Below are 18,197 nucleotides of genomic sequence, written 5' to 3'. Positions count from 1 at the left end.
CAATGAAATATTATGCAACAATAAATAATGATGAATCTTCAAAACACCTCACAACACGGATGAATCTGGAGGGCATTATGCTGAGTGAAATAAGTCAATCACAAAAGAACAAATACTGTATGAGACCACTATTATAAAAATTCAAGAAAAGGTTTACACGCAGAAAGAAACAGTTTTTGATGGTTACTAGAGTGGGGGGGAGAGGGGAAAAACACTAAATATACAGTAGATAAGTGGTAATTTTGGTGAAGAGTAAGACAGTACCCAATATTGGGGAAGTCAGCACAACTTCACCAAGACAAAGTCATAGAAGCTTCTTAGACACATTCAAACTGTCTGAGGGATTGACTTACTGGGCTGAGGGCTGGGGACCGTGATTCCAGGGCACATCTAGTTCAATTTGCATAACAGAGTTTATAAAGAAAATGTTCTCCAACCTACTTCAGCGAGTAGGGCCTGGGGACTTTTAAGATCGTGAACAGCCATCTAAGTTACTTCACTGGTCCCACCCCACATGGAGTAAGGAAGAATAAAGAAAACCAAAGACACAAGGGAAGGATTAGTTCAAAGGACTAATGGACCTCAACTACCACAGCCTCCACCAGACTGAGTCCAGCACAACTAGATGTTGCCCGGCTACCACCACTGACTGCTCTGTCATGGATCACAATAGAGTGTCCCAGAAAGAGCTGAAGAAAAATGTAGAAAAAAATTTTAACTCACATAAAAGATTTAGTGGTCTGACAGAGTCTGGAGAAACTGAGAGTATGGCCCCTGGACACCCTTTTAACTCAGTACTGAAGTCAATCCTGAGACTCACCCTTTAGCCAAAGATTACACAGACTTATAAAACAAACAATAATACACATAGCTCAATCATGTATATGGGAGTAAATGGGTACACCAGCCCAGGAGTGGGGATGAGAAGGCAGGAGGGAACAGGAAAACTGGACAAATGGAAATGGGGAGCCCAAGATCGAGAAGGGGAGAGTGTTGACACATCGTGGGGTTGGCAACCAATGTCACAAAAAGATGTGTGTATTAATTGTTTAATGAGAAACTAATTCGCTCTGTAAACCTTCCTCTAAAGCACAATGTATATGTGTATATGTATATACATATATATGTATATACATGAGAAATATATACAATATATATGTATATATATAAAAGAAAATAAAGTAAAAAAAAAAAAGAAAGAAAAGCAAACACACTAAAGACACGATAGACCAGTACACAAATGCACTTTCTTAGTATTTACTTTTTTGTTTCTAGGTTAAATCCACTCACATTTCTCCGCTTTTTATATTATACCTAGCATATCAAAACTATGAAGCCTCTTAATTTCTTTAATGCCAGTTCTGATAGTTATGGTTTTCTTCCAATTCTTTCCGTCTCAAGGTACAGCACCAACTTTCACCTAGTACTTCTGGCCTGAAATTCCAGATATAGATGCAGGTTTCTCTCTTCCTCAACATCTAATCAAGTAGTTCTCAATTTCAGGCAATCGTGCCACAAAAGGGATATTTTTCTATTTCTGGAGAAGTTTATGTTTGTCATGTTTGTCATGAATGGTGTAAGAGTGTGCTCCAGGCATCTAATGGATAAAGTCCAGGGACATGGTTAAATGTCCTACAGTGCACAGGTCAGCCTCCCAAAATGTCAATAGTTACAAAGTTGACAAGCCCCGCTCTATTCAATCAAAGACCCAATCCCTTTGAAACGGCCTAACTATTGCTCAATATGGTCTAATTCTTCCATTTCCTGTGTAATTTCTAGTTCTAATCACAGTTATTGCTTGTTCCGGTCTGCTGATCTAACTTCATACTTTCTGCTCTTATTCTACACACTTATTCCTTCAACTTACAGAGCCCTTAGTGATCTTTAAATGCATGTTTTATCCCTCGTCCATTTAGATCTTTTCCGTGGATTTCCACTGCATTTGGTATGTTTTCCTAATTTCTTAGCATGGTTTAACAGGTTTCACTTTAATTTACTACTTAGACATATTCAACCTCACTTTCTGCCCTTCCCTACTCCCAAATTCCAAAGCAATTACTCATGTCTTTTCTGGTCCTTGAATATACCTCAGTATCTTTAAACTCTATAACTTTATACATATAACCTACCCTGCTATGTTCCCTCTTCACCTAATTCTCTCACATTCATTGTAGACATCTCAGGGTACGTGATTTTTTTATCCAGAAATTCTTTAGTAGTCTGTCCCTTATAACCAACCATACATGAACACCAAAACATGGAATAGGATTGTCTCCTATACTGCCCCCCAAACTGTACAATATTCCATTTGCCACATCCCTTTGAATTATAATTGCTTGTCTTAATCTCTCTTTCTGACTAAAAGCTACATTAGGACATCATTTTGGCCATGTAGATATATGTACACACACACACACACACACATATATGTGTGTATGTATACCTGAACATGAACCTGTTGCTGTCAAGCCAATTCTGACGCATAGCAATCCATATATATATATATATATATATATATATATATATATATATATATATATATATATGGAAACCCTGGTGGTGTAGTGGTTAAGTGCTACGGCTGCTAACCAGAAGGACAGCAATTCTAATCCAGCAGGCACTCCTTGGAAACTCTATGTGGCAGTTCTACTCTGTCCTATAGGGTCCCTATGAGTCGGAACCAACTCGGCAGCACTGGTTTGGTTTTTGGTTGGAATCGACTCGACGGCACTGGGTTACTGGGTTTTTTATATAAATATATATATAGCTCTGGTGGAGCAATGGCTAAGCGTTCGGCAGCTAACTAAATGTTGGCAGTTCAAATCCACCAGCTGCTCATTGGAAACCCTATGCGGCAGTCCTACTCTGTCCTATAGGTTGACTGTGAGTCAGAATACACTCGATGGTAATGGGTTTGGTTTGGTTTTGGTCACACACACACACACACACACATATGTATATATACATGGTTAAGAGCTCCGCTGCTAACCAAAAGGTCAGCAGTTGGAATTCACCAGCTGCTCCTTGGAAACTAAGGGGTAGTTCCATTCTGTCCTATAGGGTCGCTATGAGACCAAGGTGACTCAACTGCAATGGGTTTGTGTACATATATAATCTCCAAGTTCAAGGCACAGAGAAGGCACACAATTGGTAATAATCCACAGCTTTCCTCAGTTTCAAATCCTGCTTTCTTATCTGACTTTGGATAAGCAAGTGCGATGACATCTCCATTCCTCACCACAAATTCATCCCACTAGAATTTCAAGCTTTCGGCAGTATGTGTGTTGTTGGGGAAAGGAATTTCCTCAAACCACAAATAATCAGTAGCTATCTGTCTTAGTTATCTAGTGCTACTATAACAGAAGTATCACAGGTGGATGGCTTTAACGAAACTCCAGGGGAAGGCTTTCTCTCTCTGTTGGCTCTGGGGGGAAGGCCTTGTCAACAATCTTCCTCTGCCCTAGGAGCTTTTCAGCACAGGGACCCCAGGTCCAAATGACACTTCTCCTAGCTCTTCTCAGTTGGTGGTAATGAGATCCTCCTATTTCTCTGCTTGCTTCTTTTATATCTCAAAAGAGATTGACTTAAGATATAATCTAATCTCGTAGATTAAGCTCTGCCTCATTAACATAACTGCCTCTAATCCTGCCTCATTAACATCATAGAGGCAGGATTTATAACACATAGGAAAATCACATCAGATGACAAAATGGTGGACAACCACACAATACTGGGAATCATAGCCTAGTGAAGTTGACACATATTTTTTGGGGACACAACTCAATCCATGACTTCCCACCATTTGGCCCCCCTAAAATTCACATCCTTGCAATGTGTAAAACATATTCTCCCCATCATATCATAGCAAAAGTCTTAATTCAACTCAGCCCAAAATCCAAAAATTCCTCTTTGTCTGTGAAATCTAGAATACAAGCTATGTTTATCAAAAGTACAATAGTGGAACAGGCACAAACTAGACATTTCCATTACAAATGGGAGAAATTAGAGGGAAAGAAGGGATAACAGGCACCAAGTGAGTCAGTGGAACACATTACATTAGCCCTCAAGCCTTAAAAATAATCCTTTGTTCTCTGAGGTCATTTACACAGTGGCCCTGCCCTCCAGACTCTAGGTATTGGCCACAATGTCTGGATTCCGAGTGGAGGCTCCTCTGCCCTGGGCTTCTCCTCCACCTTCCAGGCCCAATGGGATGGCAACGCTGCCCCCTTGACTTTGGGTGGCCCCTTTCTCATAGTTCATCTGAGTGGTGACTCCACCCTTTGAGACTGAGGCAGCTCTGCTTCCTGTCTTCCTTGTCTCTTCAGCTTCTGCTTCCTGGTTCCTTGGCCTCTGCCCTGGTGAGGCAAGTGTTCCAAGGCTCTGTAGCTTCACCAGTAAGTGCCTGGAGTGATTTAGGAAATAATATTGGGGTCATTATTCCCTGTCCTTGAGCATAGAGAATGTAACCCAGTTGGAGTTGTGCCCACAAGGACTTACAAGGACATATCAAATGGGCCCCGAGATATAAAGACAATAGCTAAGATAATCTTGGAAAACATCTTTCAGGGAACCTTTCACATAAGCCAGAACACAGATTTCCCATTCTTATCTTTTTCTATTAACATTTAGTGAATAGAAATTTGTTGGACCAATGAAAACCCTCCTGATTGTCGTTACTGAAACCTGTACCAATGGTTGTCAAGAAAGACAATTCAAAATGTAGGATCACAGTTTCCAGCCAATCTGAAAAGGTGAAGCTCTCAATGGTTTTGCCCATTTGTAATGTTAATATATACTGATGACTCTGCAACCTTCCTTGGACTCAGACAGACATGGCTGTGCCAGCACGCTGGTGTGTGTTCCCACTTCTGTCTATTCTGTAATATTCTCTGCACTCAGGCAGACATGGCTGTGGCAGCATGCTTGTCCATTTTCCCATCCTTGCTTATTCTGTAATACTTTCTTGGACTCGGGCAGACATGGCTCTAGCAACATGCTCATCTGCTTCTCACTTTTGCCTTTTTGAATATATGCCGAGTAAAACTCTCCTTTTGCTTGACTAAACTTTGTGATTTTTTTTCCCCTACAACAGGAGTCACCCCCCTCTCCAGTAAACTTTGGCCAGAAGGTACTCAGCTCTCTTGCTGTGTGAGTTGGCAAGATTAGCTGGTCCACTGATAAGTCCCCAGAAGCACCCCACTCCACCGGGAAGTCTCTTGCCAAAGGTGCTCAGCTCTCATACTCTGTGGGTTGTCTCCAGTGCTATCTTGGGCTGGTCTCCCGGTTCTGCTGTTGCTTCTCGCCATCTGTACTGTCTCCAGTTTAATAGCTTTCCTCATTTCCTTCTGAGTCCTCACCAGAATTTTCTTTCACAATCATAATTCCATCAACAGTCTCTTCTAGGCAATCCAGGCTTTTACTGTGAAGCACTTTAAAACTCTTCCAGAATCTATCCATTCACAGTTTTAAAACTGATTCCACAGTTTATGTATTTGTTAGAGCAGCACCCCAATCTCTTGATACCAAATTCGGCCTTACTGTTACCTAAAACAGTTTCTGCTCAGTACAGCTTCTCGTCAATAAAGAAACACCAAGGTGAGGAGGGAGGAAGGGTGTTTATTGCAAACGTTCAGGCAAGGAGCAAGGAGGTGTATACCTCAAATCAAACTCTCTGAACAAAGGAAGGCAGAATCTTTTATACTGTCTCTCACAAGGAAGTGCATATAAACATTACGGACTGCATAGGTTATCATGGCACACAGGTGCAGTAAGACATAGTGCATTTTTTATTTGGCATGAAGGCTAGTAAACTGGGTTTGAATGGCTGGAGCCACACCCAGTGCTCTGAGGGCAATGGAAAGGAGGTGGCAGGTTCTGCTTTGTCTCAGCAGCTCCCAACTAAGCCACACCCATTGCCATCACCTAAGGTTTCGCTTGCTAATGGCCAAGCAACTCCTGGCTTCCTTGGCTTGGCCTGTCATTAGTTATCTAGTGCTTCTATAACAGAAATACCACAAGCAGATAGCTTTAACAGAGAGAAATTTATTCTCTCACAGTCTAGGAGTCTAGAAGTCTGAATTCAGGGCTCCAGCTCCAAGGGAAGATTTTCTCTCTTTGTTGGCCCTGGAGGAAGGCCCTTGTCATCAATCTTTCCCTGCTCTAGGAGCTTCTCTATATAGGAAGCCCAGGTCCAAAGGGCACATTTTGCTCCCGGCACTGCTTTCTTGGTGATATGAAGTAGGGTTAAGAACACATAGGAAAATCAGAAGACAAAATGGTGGACAATCACACAATACTGGGAATCATGGCCTAGCCAAGTTGACACATATTTTTTGGAGACACAATTCAATCTATGACACCATCCCAAAGACGCCTGAAAAGCTTGGCCTTATTGTTTCAGTGTTAGCAGTCTTAGAAGAAGTTGGCTCTCAGTTCTGATGCTGCTGGAGACACTCCTTTAAGAAATCCGATCTGGGTGCAAATGATGGATTGGTACAGAAAAATGCAAGGTTTGCTGAAGGTTCCTTCCTGAGTCTCAGTTATAAAAATCAGGAGGGTTAAAGGGATGACTACAGGGTCACTTTGAGTTGGAATAGACTCGATGGCAAAGGGTTTGGTTTTTTGGCATGTAGCAAATTAGAGTTAGCTTGAGTAATCGTTAGCTATCTCAGAGTACTTTCTGAGATTACAAGGTCAATAAACAAGCAGAAGATTAATGAATGATGGGTGTATTTTCAAAACAAAGGGATTTTGAAACCATTAACTTTTGAAACCATTAACGTTAATTTGTACCCTCATTCTCCGTCCTGTAGTACTTTTCATTCTCTTGGAACTTTTTCATAGGACACTCAGCTACTAATGGACTAAATTTTGAATCCACCACATTCAATGCTTTGTTTATAGCACATGAAAAAATGGGATTCTAATCATAGAAATAATTTAGATTAACAACATTTAATCTGGAAAAAATGAGTAAGCCATATTCACAAATGTCCTGAGTAGTTTGCCTAATGTTTATGTGTTGATAAAATTGGTAGAATTTTTAATATCCTCCGATCTTAAATATGCTGCTACTCATTTATGTGTATAATTTGTCTAATTCCAATCACTTCCAGGTTCTTAGATACTGAGATTCATGGGTGCCAGCCGAGGTCACATAAGCCTAAATGATGCTGGAATTCTATGCATGTAACAACTTTATGTAATTATTTCTGCCTCAGAAGGACTTAATCCTTGGTTCAAGCTAATAATTAACTGCAGAAATTTGAACAGGAAGCTTTTTCTCAAGATTCATAAGGCTTAGCAACAGAATAATTTTGTGTTTGAATGAGTATTTAACATTGAAGACACAAAGTTTTTTTTAAGTTGGTTTTGAAGGGGAAATAACCACATTCTGTTTTCATTATGTGTTCATTTATTGACGATGTGATATGACTGAAATTGGCTTATGGTGTATGCCCAAAGGCCAGTCTTTGGAACTCAGTTGGGCACTGAATGTGCATTGCCGGGTTGATGGTATGGAAAATGGAAGTAACATGGCAATTGTAGCAAAGACAAATTATACTTAAATCCAGTTTGTTACATTAAGGGAGCATTGTCTGATCAAGATTTTTCTTTTTTTTTCCCTCCAACTACATGAAATGTTTCAGAGAGATGTTGGTAATACTAAGGGAATCCTACAAACTTAGAGAATCTCTTCTTGAACAGGAAGGTATTTCCCATCAACTCAATTGCACTGAACTTGAAGACCTAGGGACACTCACGGAGCACCATTCAATGGAAAGGCCCAGAACTGATGCTTAAGCATGCTTTACTTAAAATTGTCTTAGAGCTTATTGCACCAAACTGAAAATTCTATACCACCTCTGTCACCAAATGCTTATGTTGACCTATGGTGCAAAGAACTGTGTATGCAATCATTTATTTCCTATAAGAAAATGAAGGCTCAGGAAGGTCAATCACTTTCTTTTAGCTGCCCAGTCACTGAGTGGAGTCACAAGAAGTGAGGGTTTTACTGTAGGTCATGTTCTTATCTATTAAGGGACTCTGTGGATCTCTTGTCAATTCACAGGGAATTCAGGATTCCACTGGAATCACATTGAGACAGATAGGGTTAACTGTGCCAGCAGCTGAACAAAAGAGATGTTAAAAGATTACCGTCTAGAAGTTGGGTAAACAGGAACCCACCCTGTCAACATAAGATTGAAACAACCCATGAATTACTATCTCTTTCTTAGTGTTTTTCTAGTCTCATCCTCCTTTACAGGGTCCACATGCACAGAAGAACAAAGTGTGACTGCTGTTTAACCTTCCTTAGCCCTCCAAAGATGGCGATGTAGTGCCAAAGATCAAGTGCTCTTGTGCTATATCCCATAATACGTGATGCCAAGGGCTGCCGAGAGGACTCCATCTTGAATATCAGCGGGTTCCATCTTAGATTCCAGATGCGTGCACAACCTAATTACCACACACTGCCATTCTGAGAAGTACGTGCCCCTTGAAAGAAGCCCACTAAATATTAATTACTCTATTGTCTGCACCTAACCCATATAAGCCCTAGCCTTGCTTCCCTTTTCAAGTCAGTCTTTTGGAGAGGCTTAGATCCCTGCTGACTCCTTTTGCTTGACTCAAGCAAAACAAAGCTTGCTGAAGATAAAGTTTGTCTTTCGTGTGTATTCTTACTCAGGAAAAGACAAGGACCCTTTGTGTCAGATTGGCAATTTGTAACAACGTTAGAGGGATTCTAATGTGAAATAGGTGGTTGGGGAAGTATATCCTGGGGACTGAGTTACACTGACGACAAGAGTGTGAGTTGGATTTGGCCCAATGACAGGGTGGGAAGGGATTGCTGCTTTGAGAAGGAATAACATGGGAAATCACAACTCTGTCTTCTCATGGTACCTTTCCTCACGCCTCCATATAATTGGAAACTGAGTCACAGAAGTCTGAGTTCAGAGTTTACCACTAGAGACTACCAGAGATGGTCTTGGGCCAGGTATTAAGTCCAATATGTGTCCAGAACTTAACTCTTTGTGCCCTGATTGTGTCCTGCTTAAATTGCTGTCAAGGCATGTGTAATGTTTTTTATACCTTTTACTGATGTTTTTGTGTGTGTGGTAAAGGTATACACAACAAACCTTCACAAATTTAACAATTTACACATATGCAATTCAGTAACATTGATTACATTCTTCACATTGTGCCATGATTATTGCTCTCATTTTATGAATCATTCCACCATCATGAACATAAACTCAATGCCCCCTAAGCAAATACTCACCCTTCTCCACTAATAAATGGTTTTTATGTATTTAATTATTTCATATTAGTTAGATCATACAGTATTTATGCTTTTACAACTGACATTTCTTCTCTCAGCATAATGTTTTAAAGGTTCATCTATGTTGTGGCATGCATCAGTACTTCAGGTTCCTTTTACTAACTCTTGAGACTTTTTATTTATTTTTATTCAGTGGTGTTTTCATATATGTTCAACAACCACGGGGTGAAGTTTGGTGAAGCTGTGGTTTATAGCATTTGCCTATTTCCACTGTGTAAATACTCTGATCACAGTAGATTTCCATCTACCAATATGACATCACTGATTTGGGAGGTGGAAAGAGATGTTCATTACCATACCATTATGTACCTTTCCACCATAAAGATCACAATAGATACAAAAAAAAAAAAAAAATCGCAGGAGAATGACTAATAGTAAAATGATTAAAGAAAAAAAAAATTTTTTTCTTTAATTGGGAAGTGATATATTTTTCATATTTACTATCTTTGTACTGATGTAGTTTATTTAAGCAGTAAGTTTTTTCTAATTTAATTTATAGAAAATTTTATCAGTCTGCTTTTGTGAGCTGGTGCGAGCTCTTGCTACCATACTCCTTTTTTTCTCTTCTATTGTAGAGACATCTCCTTGACATCAGAGGTATCTTCTTAATTTTACACATTGTATGTGGTCTTTGCTCTTCACAGGTGAAGAGGGTTAGAGAGCCTAACCACAAGTTAACTGCTTTAATGTAGGCAAGGAGAATTTTCTAGAAACACGAAGAAGCTACCCTGAAGAACAAAAAAGTGTTGGAAGATATCCTAAAGGACTTTATACCTAAGCTGAGACTGAAAGAAATTATACTAAGCATCAAGAATAGAACTAGAGTAAGGCAAATGAACAACATACCAAGAAGGCAAAACCCCACATTAATCCAGATAATAAGGAGCCTTGGCTGTGCAGTGGTTAAGCTGTTGGCTGCTAACCAAAAAGTTGGCAGTTCAAATTCCACCAGCCATTCCGTGGGAGGAAGATATGGAGATCCCCTTCCCTAAAGATTACAGCCTTGGAAACTCTATGGGACAGTTCTACTCTGTCCTACAGTGTTGCTATGAGTCAGACCTGACTTGATGGCAATGGGACAGGAATCCAGATAATAATTTTAGGAGGTGGGTAAACCACATGTCCTGAGTCTTGATTTGACTAGACTAACTTTTGAAGATTGCTGATCATATGGTTTCTTAGGCAGCCTTTGGAAGATGATCTGGGGAGATAATATCATGCAGCTTATTTCAATGTTGGCAGGGTCAGTAATTCCAATATGTTCACAGTCCCAAGTGCAGTTGGTCTTGGGGCAGGATCCTCATTGCCTGTCCTCTTCCTGTTAAGCATTAGCTTATAGTCTGGTTAATATCTGATGAATGAACAAATGAATTAAGAGCTCTTTAATAGTAATAATGCTATCTATTTATTAGTCAATGATGGAATCCCTGGGTGACACAAATGGTTAAGTGCTCTTCTACTAGCCAAAAGGCTGTCAGTTCCAATCCACCCAAAGACGCCTCAGAAGACATGCCTGGTGATCTACTTCCAAAAGGGCAAAGCCTTGAATACAATATGGAGTGCAGTTCTACTCTCCACACTTTTGGTTGCATGCATCAAAATCAACTCAATGGCAACTAACAACAACAACAATTATTGAATGCTTCCAAAAATGCTTAATTTCTAAATCAGTACTCTAAAAATGTGTATAAAATACATAACAATTTTGCACAACAAGCAAGTGAAGATTAGAGGAGTAATTTGCCCAAGTTATTTCAGAAATCATCAGAAATGCATCTTAATAATATTAAAGATTTCTAAATTCTCTTCATATAAAAGGTCATCCATGTTTCTTGGATCACCTGAATGTTTACTAACATTTGGATACAACTGAAATCAATATAATATAGAAAAATCCACGAAACCCCAAAAAGTATTCTAATGGTTATTCAAACTAACTCACATTGGCTAGATAGCCATCTCAGTAATTATACCCATTAATATAACTGAGACCCAGAAGGATACCTCAGTAAACTTTGGATTGTTTTATACAATCTGTCATTTGCACTGTCTTGCTTAAAAAGTGCCTCCAGCAGGACCAGGAAACACAGCCGACTGCTTCTAAGACTGCTAACACTGGAACAACAAGGCAAAGCTTGGCATGCGGTTCTTGGCATGGCTACTGATTATTTTTGTGGTATGTACAGAGTACTGAAATCTTGAAATCCTTGTGGGATTAATTTGGGGTGAAGGATAGCGATGTCATTACACTTTCTTACCCAAAATCAGGCAAGGAAGCAGGATATGAGATTGTTACTAATTGTGCACCTTCTCTATGCCTCAAACCTATGTATGTGTGTGTGTGTATATATATATATACACACACACACATACATGTATGTATATATATATACATACATACATGTATATACATACATGTGTATATATACATATATTTGTATATCTATATATACAAATACACATATATATGTGTGTTTTTTTGTTTTTTTATGTGTATATATATACATTTTCCATATGTATATGGAAACCGTGGTGGTGTAGTGGTTAAGAGTTTGGCTGTTAACCAAAAGGTCAGCAGTTCGAACCCACCAGGTGCTCCTTGAAAACCCTATGGGGCAGTTCTACTCTGTCCCTAGGAGCCAAAATCGACTTGACGGCAATAGGTTTGGTTTTTGGTATGTTATTATTATTGCCCCAAATCATGTCCTATTGGAGCTTTTGGTCAGAGAGTGGGATAAAGACAGGCAATCATGAGGAGGCGGAGCCAAGATGGTGGAATAGACAGACACTTCCAGCAAGCCCTCTAACAACAAAGACCCAAAAAAACAAGTGAAACGAGTATATTTATGACAAGCTAGGAGCCCTGAACATCAAAGGCAAGCTTAGAAAATGAACTGAGAGGCAGGGAGAGGAAGAGACAGTTCAGAAGTGGAGAGGAGTTACTGGACCCGAATCGCAGGGACCCCTCAGGCACCATTCCCGGGAGTGGCAGTGGCGGGCTGGTACTAGCGTTCAGCTGCAGTTTCCTCAGGGAGAAGCAGCCAACAGCTCAGTCTCCTCGCACTTCCGGAACCAGAGAACAGGGCTCTCAGCAAAAGCTAAGTACTTGTGTATATTTTACGGCACCCCTCCACACCCCTGCTCCCAACCTGGCTTCAGTGGCTGATTTCCCTGGGCCTGAGATAGGCCCTGCTGAGTGCCCGGAGCCATACTCCTGGCCCTGAAGAAGGAATAAATTTGCAACTGGGGGAAAAGATAATTTGCCAGCCCCACTAACCGGGGGAACTCAGGACAGAAGTGGCTCCAGTCCAGGCATAAACAGTCTGTGGACTTTGAGTACTTTCCCCTCTGCATGGACCTGTATGGGCCTACTTCAGGAGAATAGGACCTTGTTGGCACACTCCAACTGTTTCAGCTGTGCGGTGGAGAGGTGGGTTTTTGATGTTTGACATTGCTTTGCCTATTAAACAGGGCCCTCACCTACCCATATCAGGGGCCTAAGGACTGGTGGCTCCACTCAGGTCACCCAGACACCCACAACAGGGGTCCAAGGATAACTGGTAACTCCCAGTCTTTACAACCAAAAACACTGGATGCACGTGGTCTTTCTGCAGAACCCACCGACCTGTATGATCTAGGGAACAGGGGCACGCTTTCCTCAAAGACACATGGGGGACGATTCTCAGCCCCCTGCCTTGTTCAGAGTGTGACCCCCTGCTGCAACCAGATACCAGTACCTACACCAATCACCCCTGCCCCTCTAAGACTGTAGGACAGAGCCTGTACCACACACTTGATGATCAGCTACCTGGCCACCTGAGCTGAATTCCTACAAGAAAAGTGACTGGACTCCTAGACTGATATACCTGATAATAGATCTAGCCATCTGGGGACTGGACGTCAGAGCTTCAAAGGTAAAAATAATCAAGCTAGTTCACTCAAGCAACCCATTTGGGCATATCAAAACAAAACAAAGCAAGAAGCTACGGTACAGTAAGCAAACAAAATAAACTAAATAATAACTTATAGATGGCTCGGAGACAGCAGTCAGTATGAAGTTACATAAAGAAATAGACCATGATCACCTCAACAAGCTCTCAAAACAAAGAATCTAGGGATCTTCTAGATGAAAGTGCCTTCCTGCAATTACCAGAGGTAGAATACAAAAGATCAATATACAGAACCCTTAAAGACATCAGGAAGGAAATCAGGCAATACGCAGAACAAGCCAAGGAACACACAGATAAAGAAATTGAAGAAATTAAAGATTATTCAGGAAAATAATGAAAAATTTAATAAGTTGGAAAAATCCATAGGCCAAAAAACCACACCCAGTGCTGTTGAGTCAATTCTGACTCATACCAACCCTCTAGACAGAGTAGACCTGCCCCATAGAGTTTCCAAAGAGCACCTGGCGAATTCAAACTGCCAACCCTTTGGTTAGCAGCAGTAGCACTTAACCACTACACCACCAGGGTTTCCCCATAGACAGACAGCAATCAGAAATTCAGAAGATTAACAATAAAATTACAGAAGTAGACAATGTGATAGAAAGTCAGAGGAGCAGAATTGAGCAAGTGGAAGGCAGAATTTCTGAACGTGAAGATAAAGCACTTGGCACTAATATATTTGAAGAAAAATCAGGTAAAAGAATTGAAAAAAATGAAGAAACCTTAAGAATCATGTGGGACCCTATCAAGAGAGATAACCTACGAGTGATTGGAGTACCAGAACAGGGAGGGATAACAGAAAATACAGAGAGAATTGGTGAAGATTTGTTGGCAGAAAACTTCCCTGATACTGTGAAAGATGAAAAGATACCTATCCTAGATGCTCATCGAACTCCACATAAGGTAGACTTTAAAAGAAAGTCGTCAAGACATATTATAATCAAACTTGCCAAAACTAAAGATAAAGAGAGAATTTTAAGAGCAGCTAGTTGCCAACAAAGGAGAGTCAATAAGAATAAGCTCGGACTACTCGGCAGAAACCATGCAGGCAAGAAGGCAATGGGATGACTTATATAAAAAACTGAAGGAAAAAAATTGCCAGCCAAGAATCTTATATCCTGCAAAACTGTCTTTCAAATATGAAGGTGAAATTAGGACATTTCCGGATAAACAGAAGTTTAGGGAATTCGTAAAAACCAAACCAAAGCTACAAGAAATACTGAAGGGAGTTCTTTGGTTAGAAAATCAATAATATCAGGTATCGACCCAAGACTAGAACACTGGGCAGAGCAATCAGAAGTCAACCCAGACAGGGAAATCACAAAAATAAATCAAGATTAAAAAAACGCTCAAAACAGGGAAACAGCAATGTTATTATGTAAAAGAAGACAACATTAAAACAATAAAGAGGGACTAAGAAATGTAGTCATAGATCTTCTATATGGAGAGGAAGACAAGGTGATACAAAGAAAAAAAGTTAGTTTTAAATTTAGAAAAATAGGGGTAAATAATAAGGTAACCACAAAGGAAGCAGACTATCCTACACATCAAAATAAAATACAAGAAAAAAATAGAGACTCAGCAGAAACAAAATCAACAACAACAAATATGAGGAAAGGGCAATATACAAAGATAATCTACTCAGCACATAAAATTAAGTGGGAGAAAGAAACTGTCAACAACACACAAAAAAAGACATCAAAATGATAGCACTAAATTCATACCTATCCATAATTACTATGAATGTAAATGGACTAAATGCACGAATAAAGAGACAGAGAGTGGCAGAATGGATTAAAAAACACGATCCGTCTATATGCTGCCTACAAGAGACACACCTTAGACTTAGAGACAAAAACAAACCAAAACTCAGAGGATGGAAAAAATATATAAAGCAAACAGCAATCAAAAAAGAGCAGGAGTGGCAATATTAATTTCTGACAACATGGACTTTAAAGTTAAATCCATCATAAAGGGTAAGGAAGGACACTACGTAATGATTAAATGGACAGTACACCAAGAAGATATAACCATATTAAATATTTATGCACCCAATGACAGGGTGCAAGATACATTAAAAAAAAAACTCTATCAGCTTTGAAAAGTGAGATAGACAGCTCCATAATAATCGTAGGAGACTTCAACACACCACTTTCGGTGAAGGACACAACATCCAGAAAGAAACTCAATAAAGACACGGAAGATCTAAATGCCACAGTCAACCAACTCGACCTCATAGACATATACAGAATACTCCACCCAAAAGCAACCAAGTACACTTTCTTTTCTAGCGCACATGGAACATTCTCTAGAATAGACAACATATTAGGTCATAAAGCAAGCCTTAGCAGAATCCAAAACATTGAAATATTACAAAGCATCTTCTCTGACCATAAGGCCATAAAAGTGGAAATCAATAACAGAAAAAAACAGGAAAAAGAAATCAAACACTTGGAAACTGAAAAATACCCTGCTCAAAAAATACTGGATTATAGACTTTAAGTGTGGAATAAAGAAATTCATAGAATCCAGTGAGAATGAAAACATTTCCTATCAGAACCTTTGGAACACAGCAAAAGCAGTGCTCAGAGGTCAATTTATATTAATAAATGCACACATCCAAAAAGAAGGGCCAAAAATCAAAGGATTATCCCTACAACTTGAACAAATAGAAACAGAGCAACAAAAGAAACCCTCGGGCAACAGGAGAAAACAAATAGTAAAAATTAGAGCAGAACTAAAGGAAATACAAAAACAGAAAAACAACTGAAAGGATTAACACGACCAAAAGTTGGTTCTTTGAAAAAATCAACACGATTGATAAATCATTGGCCAAAGTGGCAAAAGAAAAACAGGAGAGGAAGCAAATAACCCAATAAGAAATGAGATGGGCGATATTACAACAGACCCAACTGAAATTAAAAGAATCGTAACAGATTGCTATGAAAAAATGCACTCTAACAAATTTGAAAACCTAGAAGAAATGGATGAATTCCTGGAAAAACACTACCTATCTAAACTAACGCAGAGGTAGAGTAACTAAATAGACCTATAACAAAAGAAGAGATTGAAAAGGTAATAAAAAAATTCCCAGCAACAACAACAAAAAAAAAACCCTGGCCCGGAAGGCTTCACTGCAGAGTTCTACCAAACTTTCAGAGAAGAGTTAACACTCACTACTACTAAAGGTACTTCAGAGTATAGGGGTAAATACTCCCAAACTCATTCTATGAAGCCACTATATCCCTGATACCAAAACCAGGTAAAGACACCACAAAAAACAAAAATTACAGACTTGTATCTCTCATGAACTTAGATGCAAAAATCCTCAACAAAACTCTACCCAATAGAATTCAACAACATATCAAAAAAATAATTCACCATGACCAAGTGGGATTCATACGAGGTGTGCAGGGATGGTTCAACATTACAAAGACAATTAATGTAATCCATCATATAAATAAAACAAAAGACAAAAATCACATGATTTTATTAATTGATGCAGAAAAGGCATTTGACAAAGTTCAACACCCATTCATGGTAAAAACTCTCAGCAAAATGTCAATAGAAGGAAAATTCCTCAACATAATAAAGACCATTTATACAAAGCCAAGAACCAACATCATCCTAAATGGAGAGAGCCTGAAAGCATTCCCCTTGAGATCGGGAACCAGACAAGGATGCCCTTTATCAACACTGTTATTCAACATTGTGCTGGAAGTCCTAACCAGAGCAATTAGGCTAGATAAAAAAATAAAGGGCACCCAGATTGGCAAGGAAGAAGTAAAAGTACCTCTATTTGCAGATGACATGATCTTATACACAGAAAGCCCTAAGGAATCCTCAAGAAGACTACTGAAACTAATAGAAGAGTTCAGCAGAGTATCGGGATACAAGATAAACAAAAAAATCAGCTGGATTCCTCTACACCAACAAAAAGAACATCAAAGGGGAAACCATCAAATCAATACCATTTACAGTAGCCCCCAAGAAGATAAAATACTTAGGAATAAATCTTACCAGAGATGCAAAAGACTTATACAAAGAAAACTACAGAACACTTCTGCAAAAAACCAAAAGAGAATTATGTAAGTGGAAAAACATACCTTGCACATGGATAGAAAGAATTAACATTATAAAAATGTCTGTTCTACAAAAAGCGATCTATAGATTTAATGAAATTCCGATTCAAATTCGAACATTTTTTAATGAGATGGAGAAAGAAATCACCAACTTAATATGGAAGTGAAAGTGGCCCCAGATAAGTAAAGCATTACTGAAAAAGAACAAAGTGGGAGGCCTTATTCTACCTGATTTTAGAACCTATTATACTGCCATAGTAGTTAAAACAGCCTGGTACTGGTACAACATCGGATACATAGACCAATGGAACAGAATTGAGAATCCAGACATAAATCCATCCACACGTGTTGTTGTTGCTGTTAGGTGCCGTCAAGTCGGTTCCGACTCATAGCGACCCTATGCACAACAGAACGAAACACTTCCCAGTCCTGCGCCATCCTCACAATCATTGCTACGCTTGAGCTCATTGTTGCAGCCACTGTGTCAATCCACCTTGTTGAGGGTCTTCCTCTTTTCCGCTGACCCTGTACTCTGCCAAGCGTGATGTCCTTCTCCAGGGACTGATCCCTCCTGACAACATGTCCAAAGTATGTAAGACACAGTTTCTCCATCCTTGCCTCTAAGGAGCATTCTGGCTGCGCTTCGTCCAAGACAGATTTGTTTGTTCTTTTGGCAGCCATGGTATGTTCAATATTCTTCGCCAACACCACAATTCAAAAGCATCAACTCTTCTTCGGTCTTCCTTATTCACTGTCCAGCTTTCACATGCATATGATGTGATTGAAAATACCGTGGCTTGGGTCAAGTGCACCTTAGTCTTCAGG

This window comes from Loxodonta africana, chromosome 11 (assembly GCF_030014295.1).
Source record: "Loxodonta africana isolate mLoxAfr1 chromosome 11, mLoxAfr1.hap2, whole genome shotgun sequence".
In the NCBI taxonomy this organism is placed as follows: domain Eukaryota; kingdom Metazoa; phylum Chordata; class Mammalia; order Proboscidea; family Elephantidae; genus Loxodonta; species Loxodonta africana.
This window is presented reverse-complemented; position numbering follows the sequence as displayed.